At 53.2% G+C, this 10,561-nt stretch overlaps 1 long non-coding RNA gene across 1 annotated transcript; it reads right to left on the reverse strand.

Moving 5' to 3' along the window:
- Window positions 1-883: 883 nt before the first annotated feature.
- Window positions 884-4,545, reverse strand: LOC129785204 (uncharacterized). Its single transcript, XR_008748879.1, has 2 exons — window positions 4,332-4,545; window positions 884-1,162 (listed from the first exon to the last, which is right to left on the reverse strand). It is a non-coding gene; the product is annotated as an uncharacterized LOC129785204 (long non-coding RNA).
- Between the last annotated feature and the right edge of the window lie 6,016 nt (window positions 4,546-10,561).

Below are 10,561 nucleotides of genomic sequence, written 5' to 3' on the forward strand. Positions count from 1 at the left end.
ATGCGGGCTCCTGCTGCCCTGCCCACAGTTCCCTGGGCATCTGCCCAACCTGCTGGGAGCTGTGGGCAAATGTGACCCCCCAGATCCCATCAGGAGAGGGGAATGGCTCCACCAGTGACAGGAGCCCTGGCCCCGGGGAGTGCCAGCACAGGGGAATGGAGCTGACTTGTGGGGGTCCTGGCATGGTTTTAAGTCTTCTTGAAGCTGGGTCAGGACTTAGCGCATGCTGGTGCTGCCCTGCCAACCCAGCTGCTCCCCTGCCTGCCTGGTGCTCCCCTGCCTGTCCAGCTGCTCTCTGTCATGGGGCAGCATTGGTATAACACATGCAAGTGAATCGCAGCTTATTTTTACACAGGCCAAGCACGAGGATAAGTGACCCCAGATGTCTCAGAGCTGCGGGAGTTGAGGTGGCAGAGCCAGGCACTGACAGCCAGGGAGCCCTCGGTCTTAGGGGCAGCCCATGCCCGGGGGTCCCAACAGCAGTGATTTTGGCTGCCCCCTGCAAGTGGGGCTGGGCTCTCTCTGCAAAACTCTTTTTGCCCCATGTCCTAGGGCTGCTCTGCAGAAACAGCACTCAGGAGGGCCAGGGGCTGCAGGGGGAGAGCTGCAGCAGGAGGGGCTGATGCCTGGAACGTCACCTGTGGGGCTTTGGGGGCCACCCTGGCTCGGGAGAAGCGAGCCAGTGGCTCTGGGCAGAGAGAGCTGCTCCTGCACTGACAGCCTCACAGCCAGGTGCAGACATGGGGAGATGCAGCTCCGTTCATCTGTGACCCCCACGGCCAGCACTAGGGCTGCTAATGCTTTAGACTGTTTTTTCTTTCAGTTCATGTGCTTTAGGATTAGTCATTTAATTGTAGAAAAGTCAGTGAATCCAACAAGTGCGTCTTGTCCTTGTGTTTTATTTAGGAAGCTCAACTTGGAAATTTTTTTAAAAAATAGTATCTTTTTTCCTGCTCCCTTCATAAATTACTGACACATCCAGCACTGAAGGGCCCCGCATGCTGCCTGGGGATTTATTATCGTCACTTTTAGGGATGTCACTGTCTCTTCCTTTAGTCAGGAGTGCGAGGAGCGACGTGTTAATGATGCTTTCAAGGATGCCAAATTCACCCCTCAGCTGCGCTTATTGGCTCGCAGAGGCATGGATCCGGCGGCCTCGCAGCTGGTGGGAGTCAGAGAGGTTCCTAATTAGGCGCTTTTAACTCTCAGAGCCTTCTGTCTCGTGAACAGCAAGTTGCACGCGGCAGCTGCTGTTTCACCGACCATGACAGCTTTGGAACTAAAGCGTGGCCGAACTTCCAGCAGCTTCTCCTAGGGAATGGGTAGGATTTGCCAGCCACTTTCCTCCCTTTGCTCCTTGGGGGCTGGCAGGCACCCACCCCAGTCCTTCCCCACCGTCACAAACAGCCGTGCTAGGGCTCATGTGTGTATCGGGGAAAGGCGGCAGACCAAGCTGTGGTGCCCCTCTGCTCCCCGCCGTGCATCCCCATGTGGCAGGTGGAGGGGGTGGCTGTGGGGTGTTGGTGGGGGCCAGCGCTGCCCATCCTTGCTCTGGAGAAGACATCTCATGGGCTGACGAACCTGAGATTGACCCTTATGTTTCACCATTCTCAGGTTAGACAGTCCTCGAGGTGCCCCTCGCTTGGGCAGCCACTGAACCCCATGCCTTGTGCCCTGTACCCCATGCCCTGTGCCCCACACCATGTGCTCACCCAGACCCCCCAGCCTTTGAGCAATTTGGAAGACAAAGCAGAGAAGCAACCCCTTGGTTCTGCCTTCCCACAGTGGCACTTCAGCTCCTTTCCAGCCCGGCTCAGCCCCTGGACTCTCCATGGAGCAGCCCCTTCCCAAAGGGATGCTGGTGGGAGTTTTTCCCCTGGAGCCACCTTGATGCACGGGGTCAAGGCTGTTGAAGAGGGAAAGGGGTGTCTGGCAGGGCTGAACCCCTGCCTGCACACTGCCTGAGCTGGGCTGGCAGCTTGCTCCCCATGCTTTCACCTTCATTTTTGTTCCTGCCATTGCACATTGCTGGGGTGGCTCACAGCAGCATCCAGGACTCCTTCTGGGCTCGGCATCCCAAAGCAGGTGCTAGAGGAGCAGCAGGAGGGATATGTCCCCAGGCTGGGGACATGCAGCCATGGGCCAGCTGAATGGCCGCGTCCATGGGTTTAACAGCCAGCAGTGGATATTCTTGTCTGTGTTCGCAGGCGGCATTGTGACTCTGATTTTATGGTGGGGTTGCCTGTGGGACCTACTTGATCCTCCTAACATCCCCAGCCAGCTGGCCCTGCATGCTCCCATGGGGGCTTTGAGTTACTTGATCAAGCCAAACTGCTGCAGCACATGGGCATCTCCTGATTCAGACTGAACCAGCCAAAGGCCTTTGCTCCTGTCAGGAACTGGTTGTGGCCCTGCAGGTTTTTGCAGCTGCAGAAGGCAGGCAGGAGGGCTCATGCCGTGCATACAAGACTCGGAGCCGGGCCCCTCTCCAGCCACCGATGCAAACGGCAGGAGGTGCCCAGGGCCTCTGGGAGTGTGAGTTGCATCATGCAGGGACCCAGGGAGAGTGGTCGGTGCGAACCAGCTCCAGTCAAGCCATATGCATGGGCTCAGCGAGGTTGGGAAGAAGCAGGGATAGTCACGGCCTTCACCGCTGAGCGTGGGACGCCGTGCCATGCTCCTGAGCAGCCTGGGATGCACAGGGTCCCATGCTCAGCAGTGGAGGAAAACTTCCCCCTCTACCTTGATGGGAGCAGGGAGGAGGGTAGCCATGTGAGTGCAGGCCCTTTGAAATCCTGGCCCTACTTCTCTCCTGTGTAGATTTTTTTTTTTTTTTTCAAAGAAAGGAGGTGCATGCCTGGGTGCACTGCAGCCATTGGTAAGCACATGATGGGGGCTGTACAGAGCGGGAAAGCTGCACACCTGCTTGAACAGGCATCGGCTGCATTTCAACATGCGTAATGAGTTGGGAACAGCCCAGCTCGCCTGGTGCAGAGGTTTGCATCTGGCTGTGTGGGGCAGAGCACTGGGCTCCATGAGCTGAGCTGAAATCACCCAGTGCCACTGTTAAATGGGGACACGGCAGCTCAGGGCTGCAGTGCCCAGGGTTGGGAATGTGCAGAACCACATATGGGGCTGCAGGGGACCGAAAAGGTTGGGCTCAGGATGGGTCTGAGCTTGGCACGGGCTGTGTGGTTAACTCTGCCTTAACGATTTTTGAGAGCTGCCTGTTCCTGGGAACACCACCAATGGAGAGTCTGCCTGCACCCCAGGAAATTCTCTAGCACCTCATTATCTTCAAATAATCTTCACTCCTAATGCACTTCCCTTGCTGTGTTTCCTTGGGCCATCAGCATCCGAGAGAGGGAAGACAGCTGTCCTTCCCCTCCGCAGCAGCCGCTCCCGTGGTTGCAGACGGCAGCACCCATGCAAGCAGCAGGAGCGGCAGGGTGTGCTTCTGCAGGGTCTGCCCTGGATTTGGAATCTCAGTAACACAAAAATCTTCTGCCCATCTCTGCAGGTGACAGGGTGGGTTTTTTTGGTTTGGCTTCCTAATACTATGGGATGGAAAATTGCTTCTCTGATGATAGGGATGTCTGGCTGCTGTATCTGGCAGCCTCACGGCAGAGTGATTTGCCATAAGTGTGGAAAAATGAATGTTAAAAGCTCATCAAGTAAGATGAGTGAACTAACTACAAAGACAAAGGGAAGGATTTTTTAAGATCGGCACTGACAAGCTCCGTGCAAGATGTGAGCGGGCCTAGAAAGCTGTCAGAAAAAGGCACAGAGCAATCTGTGATCCATTTTCAACCCCTTTCCGGATTTCTTGCTTTGTTTGGATCCTAACACATTCCCACGTGTATGGTATGGACTGAGCCAGGTGCACCTCTAGGTACCCCATACACAGCCAAGACTATTTCAACAGAATGATACTGGATTTGCCCAGGAGCAAAGGAAAGAAAAATCTTTCAGGCAAGAACGAAGGGAACTACAGAGCCACAGCACAGCTTTAGCTTCTCAAATGCCTGTGTTGGAAATCTGTGATGGGCTTTTTTTAGGGGTTTTTAGGGGTTTGGGGTTTTTTTAAGCTTTACATGATGGGCTTGCAAAGACAAAAAAAAAAGAGGAAAAGCCAAACAGAATTAGTTTCTCCAAGCAAGGTTAATTTTTAGTAAGTTTGGGACAGAGCAATGAAGCAGCGGTAAACTGCTCCCAGCATCCCCCATTGCAAGAGGGAGCTGAGCAGAAACGCAGTAAGGCCTTCCAAGAATAATTAGAAATCATTTCTGCAGAAGGGAGAAAAAGAAGACGCAGGGCAGCACCTGCCTTACCTGCAAACCCACGCTGTCCCCGGGGAGGCGAGGCAGAAGCCAGCTCCCCTGCGCCAGCTGCCTGGCCCCTCTCGCCTGCTCTCCTCCACCCTGCCACCCCCATGCCGGCTTTTATGGCCTTTCGTGTCACTCAGCTGAGTTGAGCCGGGCTACAGCGAATTGCCGCACTTTCTGCTGGCTTCCTGTTTGTTCATCGCGAGCGTCTGTGGTAAAATTTCCATTACACGATGGACAGACAGGGCGGCAAAGAGAAGTGAAGCAAAAAAAAACCCAACAAAAACCCAACCAAAAACCCAACCCAACTCTGCGTTTTAGTGGTTCTCTTGACTCATTTGAAAATGAGAAAGTGCCCGGCCCCTGTTAGATAGAGAGGGTGGTGAGGAGGGATGCTGTGGCTGCGGGAGCTGCAGAGCATCCTCCAGTGTCTGGGTCCAGCCTGGGCATGAAGCTACTCTGCTTTCCCCTCTCTGTGCCCCTGAGAGGATGGAGAGGTCTAATTCCTCAGTTCAACAAGCAGAAGACCCTCATTTCCACCCAACCCACCAAAAAAGTGTGTTTCCTAAATGCTGCCTCTGAATGAAGCCTGAGCACAGGCAAAGCTCTGTCCTGCTCTGACCAAGGGCTGTGGCATATGTCTACATCCCCCTCCACCCTAAAGCCACGCCAGCTGAGGCGGCAGAGGCCAAACCCAGAGTGGAGAGCAGCCTCTGCACCTCACGGCTTTAAAGAGAGCAGATCTGGAAGAGGAGTGATTTATTTTGATCTTTCATTTATCCTTGGTGTGCCCGAAAGAGCCATTTTGGTTGTAGAACAGAGGAGAGCAAAGGATAAGGCGGAACACTGCCCGCCATGAAAATGGGGGTGCTACCAAAGGGTGCAGGTGCACCTGAGGCAGTGTCCCTTGGTCTGGAGGGGCACAGCACATTTCTGTGGAGCTGGAGCAGTGCATGTATAAGGCAGGACACACAGCTGTGGGGCAAGCTGCGCTCCTCGCTGCCTCTGCAAAGGGTGGTTTCCATCGGCCACTGCAGAGTCTCTGACAGCTCCTGGTGTGCTCCAGCCTGTGTTTCTCCCTCAGCCCCACCAGTGCCCTGGGCTGCCCCTGTCTCACTCTGCTCGGTGCTGAGCCCTGCTTTTGAGGGTGTAAAGAACCCCATGTCCTGGTTTCTGAGCTGAAATGGGGCTGCGCAGGTGAGCAATGGTGGTGGTGGAGGGGGTCAGTCTGGTGGCTCAAGGACCTGGGTTGGGTTCACCATCTTCTTCAGTGCCCCTTTCCAGGAAACCCTGTGTGATGGCAGAGGGGTTGTGGAGCTGCAGCCCAGCTCTTTCCAGGCTCTGTGTGACAGTGCCATGTTACCCCTGGGAAAAGCTGCGACACTGGGAGCTCGCTGTAGCCTTGGTGTAGATATCTGCACAGGATCTCTTTGGTGGGAACCATCTGCAAAACCTCCTCTGCTGCAGCGTGCAGCGTGTGTGTCCCTCTGCACCAGCAAAGGCAACGATGAGTGCAGGAAGTGCCTCAGTACCAGCACCAGTGGTATTTGAAAGGTATATTTATAAATATGAATAAATAAATATATATATTTATATATATTTATAAATATATATAAATATACCAGCTGGCCATTTGAAGGGTATATTTAGCCAACCAAGTCACATCCTTCAAACTGGGCTCAGAGTGGAGGTCCTGGTGCCAGAGTGGCTCCCAGGTGCAACAGGCCCAGGGTCCTGCTGCAACGAGTGGAGATCTCCTCCTTGTCCCTGGCTCCGGCTCGCCTGTTCCCGAGGGACGGATGCCTGCAGGGAGGCTGTGAGCCCATCTCCTTCCCTGCATGCTCTGCCTTTCCAGTCTCACTGCTCAGGGCTCTTGTTTTCCTCCCTGTTTGTGTCACAGGGGGTTACCTCAGCCCGGGCTGCTCAGGGACTAGGCGATACCTGTAATGAACTCATCAGTGTGGCCCAGTGAGCTTGGAGAGGCTGCACTGCTCAAACCCTCCTTGTCTCTTACCGCTGCTATTGTTTGCATGAGAAAAGAAGGAAGGGGGGCACTTGCACATTCTTCTGTTTTTTCTTGCACTTAATTAAAAGCAGAAAAGGAATACTCATGATCCAAGATGTCTTCCTCTGCTCTGACTGTGTGTGTTTTAACACCTGTGCTTTCCCCGGAGCACAGCTATTTAGTGCCCGAACTCAGCAGTGGTGGGATGCACAGCAGATCCTGGCAGGGCAGAGACCTCTGCCCTTGGTGTGAGCCGACCTGCTCCTACCCAGCAGGGAATCTTGCATCTGCAGCCCGCACCCATGGGTGCTCCATGCTAAACCTACCCTTCCCCAGCACAGCTTGTGGTGCTACAGAGAAAACATGACAGTCACTTAAATAGCGCGACTCTCAGTAGCTGTCTGTCTTCCCAGCTATGGTGTGCGAGTGTGCTGCTGTTTTTGTACCTAAGACTGCAAGTTGTCATTAGCACAACAATATTTTTTCCCATTAATTAATTAAAACAATTGTTTCAGCAAGGAAGACAGGCAAAATAGCACAATTTTGCAAATGTATTTGCTGAGTACTGGGAAATGAAACAGTATTTGATAAACTGCTGAAGCCCTTGCTGCTGCTTCTCAGGGATGTTGCACTGAGTTTCAAGGTGTATGTAATTTTACTGGCTAACGAGCCATGTAAGACACTAGGGATAAGGCTTAGAAAAGAAAGCCAGATGAGCTTGGACCAGCTGCTAAAAGCTACCAGATGCACGCTGCAAAACTCTTGTGCCTGCCGTTAACCAGACCCCTGCCCCACCCAGCCTGCTGCGGCCAGAGCCCCAGGCGTGTGGTGTGGGGCAGCCCCCGGCCAGCGGTCGGTATGGCTCTGCCATGGTGGCTTGGCCACAGCAGAAATGTAGTGCAGATCATTTCAGCCCCCAGATGTTGCTCTCCACCTGCACAAAGCCACTGAGAACAGCAGGGCAGCTGCAGAGCCCTGCTCTGACCAGGGCTGAGACATCTGTATCCCTGGGCTTGTGAAAGACTCCCAAAACAAGGAGAAGGTTCCCAAAGTGCTGCACTGTAAAATCCTGATGGCTGGAAGCTTGAGCTGCAGCCATTTTTTTCAAATCTTACATCGGAGATCTAGGGCATATTTTTTCAAAGAAACACAATTCCTAGTTTGACATCGCGGACAGTTGCATGTCGCGTCTTTCTCCTGCTCTTTGGATCATTTTATTGAACTCTTTCCCAGCCCTTTCTCTTCTTGTTGCAATTGTTCCGTTTGGCCAGAGGGGTCAAAAAAAAGCATATGTTTTTTTGAGGTCAAATAAAGTCTTCTAAATGTCTCTGATTTTTATATATGTCTCTGTGGTGAGCGAGCTTGACCAAGGATTGCTTTCAGCAACAGGCAGTGTGAATTTAACTTAAGGTTTCGGTGAAAAATTTTCCAGTGGCCTCAGGTAAACACGTTAGCTATAACGTGTCAGATGTATTGTCTGATCGCCGGCCTCAAATACTCCTCATACAACATTTCCATTGCTGTTTTGATAAAAACTTCTGAAAGAACGCCTCTGTTAGCAGAGCAGTGTTTGCAATGCGAGCCTCACCAGCAGTTAGTTGCAACACATTTTCTCGTTTATAACACGCAGAAATTAAGCATTTTTTTTTTATAGTTGGCCAAGATGGTACCCTGCAGAGCTGCAGGCTGGAGATGCCAGGTCCGGAGAGCTGTGGCACGCTGCTCTGCCCAGATCCAGGTGCTGCAGGGTAGCAGCAAGGCTACTGCTTGTGCTCGTCAGTGCAGCCCACTCCTGCAATGAATGCCAAGTTCTCAGATGAGTGGTGGGGCAAGCATGCACGTTTCAGCCCACAAGTTCTGCCTCTTTCTGTACAAATAGGAAACAAACGGTAGCAAGCTCAAAAGGAAAATGAGTCGTTTGTTCTGACCCGATTGATCACAGCATTGCTTTCCAGCCCCAAGCCCTGGAGATGCCTCAGGCAGTTACCTTTGGCTGGTGACAATGACATATTTCATCTGTTTTCAAAGAAAACCAAGCCCATCTGCAGCAGAAAGAGAAAATACAACCTGAAAGCTCTCCTCTCAGGTGCTCCTGCCTCAAAATGAATGTGTTTTCTCTTTGATGGTCAAGCAGATATCATTCTCAGTTTTTTGTGTTTTTTGGTGTTTTTTTTTTAACCGCTTCCATCTATTTTTAGTGACAAGGAGGTGGTGTTGAAGAGCCTCTGCTGCTGGTCAGATCAGCTGTGGTTTGGTTGCTCTAGACGCTGGGCAGGAAGCACAGCAAAGCCGGCCCAGGCACTGTGGGCACTGCAGGCACTGCGGGCTCTGCTGGGGCTGGCGGTCCTGCAGCAGTGGGGAAGGACCCCCATGATGGCTGATGGCGGGGGGCTGCAGCCAGGTTTGCAGGCACCTTGCAACAGCAATAAATCAAACACCTTTGGGAAGTTTTTTCGGTTATTTTAACAGGGGAGCTGGAAGTGTGGCATTGCCCTGGTGTGTAATGAGAAAAAAGGGATTTTTCCCCCCCTTTTCCCCTGTATCCCTGTGTTTCAGAAGGCTGTGGCTGCTGCAGGGGTGGCCGTCCTGCAAGGTGTCCCTGCTGCTGGTCAACAGAGGCATGAGCTGGGGCTGCAGCAGTGCTTGCCTCTCCCAGCTGTGTCTGGGAAGCATGGTGCTTGCGGCTCAACAAACCACGACATTTTCTTCTTTTTCCGCTTAATTAAAATGGCGTGACCCTCGCAGGGCTGTTTGGGCTGGCAAGGAGGGCTGCAGTGGTGGTGCGGGCAGCACTGGCTGCCCTGCTGTGGTGTAACCTCATGGTCGGGGCTGCCTAAGAAAGCCTTAGATCGGTATCTTGGCAAAAAAAAAGTGTTTTTTTTGTTCTCGCTCTCACCGCCCCGGCACGATTGGCCAGCATGGCCGGCACTGGGGTGCACGTGTGTGTCCCGGCCAGGAGGGCAGGGCGGCAGAGGCGGGGAGGGCAGCCACCTGCCTCCCACGCAGTGTTTCCGACGTGGGATGTGGCGTGTTTGCTGCCAGCAGTTTGTCACAAACAAAAGAAATTAAATTTTATAGCGCTGGTAATAACAGGGTGGGAGACAGGGGCCTGGAGGATGCTCCGGACCGTGGCCACGGAAGGCTGAGAGGATCCAAGATGGTGCCGTGACCTGGGGATGAGGGAAACGGCAGCGGTGACGAGGCCACCTCTGGTGGAGGCCACCAGCCACAGCTGTTTGCTGCTCAGTTTACCATTGTCACCTCAAGTAGGGCGCAGAGGAGGGGAGGGGAAGGCGCCATGTTTTCAAGTGGCGGGAGCAGCACAGTGTGGGCACATGGCTGGTTTGCTGAGGTAAAATATGGCTGTGGTGGCAAAACCTGGGTTAGCCAGTGTGAAATGTGGATGTGCTGAGGGAAATGTGGATCTACTGAGGGAAAATGTGGATCTGCTGTGGGAAAGTGTACATCTTCTGAGGCAAAATGGGCATCTACTAAGGAAAAATGCACATTTACTGAGGAAAAAATTCAATCTAGGACAAAAGTGGATGTACTGAGGAAAAATGTGGATCTGCAGAGGGAAAGTACAGGTCTTCTGAGGCAAAATAGGGATCTACTTGGGAAAGATGCAGATCTGCTGAGGGAAAATGTGGATCTGAGGAAAAATGTGAACCTGCTGAGGAAAAAAGCAGATGTTCTGGGGAAAATTATGGAAGTACTGGGTTAAAAGCAAGAGTTCCCCTGGATGCAAAGTCCCAGAGACGTGTGGGCTGCGTGGTCCCTGTGGCCATGCCTATGGGACAGGATATGGGTCACTTGGACCTTAATGTGGTGGCAAGGAGAGCCGTGCCATGCTCTGCCGTGCCAGCCACTGGCCATGGGTGCTGGGGACTGCCTGGGTACGTGGGTGGCATTCAGCAGCCTGGAAGTGCTGCAAAACAAGATGTGGCAGTCTGAGGTTCTGGTGATGCCTCCTCCTTCCCACACCCTTCACACCAGGTTTTGTCTTGCCCTCCTGTGGCTGAGTATCCCACGGCTGCTGTCTATGCCTGCCGCAGGCTCACTGAGGCCATGGGTGCAGAACACCCTCTGATGGTGGTGGGTCACAGCCCCATTGCACCCAGAGCTTCTCCACCCACATGCCTCCCTGGGCCACTTCCTACATGTTACCCATCAAAGGCTGTATCCACCGTGTTTCAGGGAGTCTGGGTGTGTGGATTGGGATGAAGGACGT

This window comes from Falco peregrinus, chromosome 9 (genome assembly GCF_023634155.1).
Source record: "Falco peregrinus isolate bFalPer1 chromosome 9, bFalPer1.pri, whole genome shotgun sequence".
Classification (NCBI taxonomy): domain Eukaryota; kingdom Metazoa; phylum Chordata; class Aves; order Falconiformes; family Falconidae; genus Falco; species Falco peregrinus.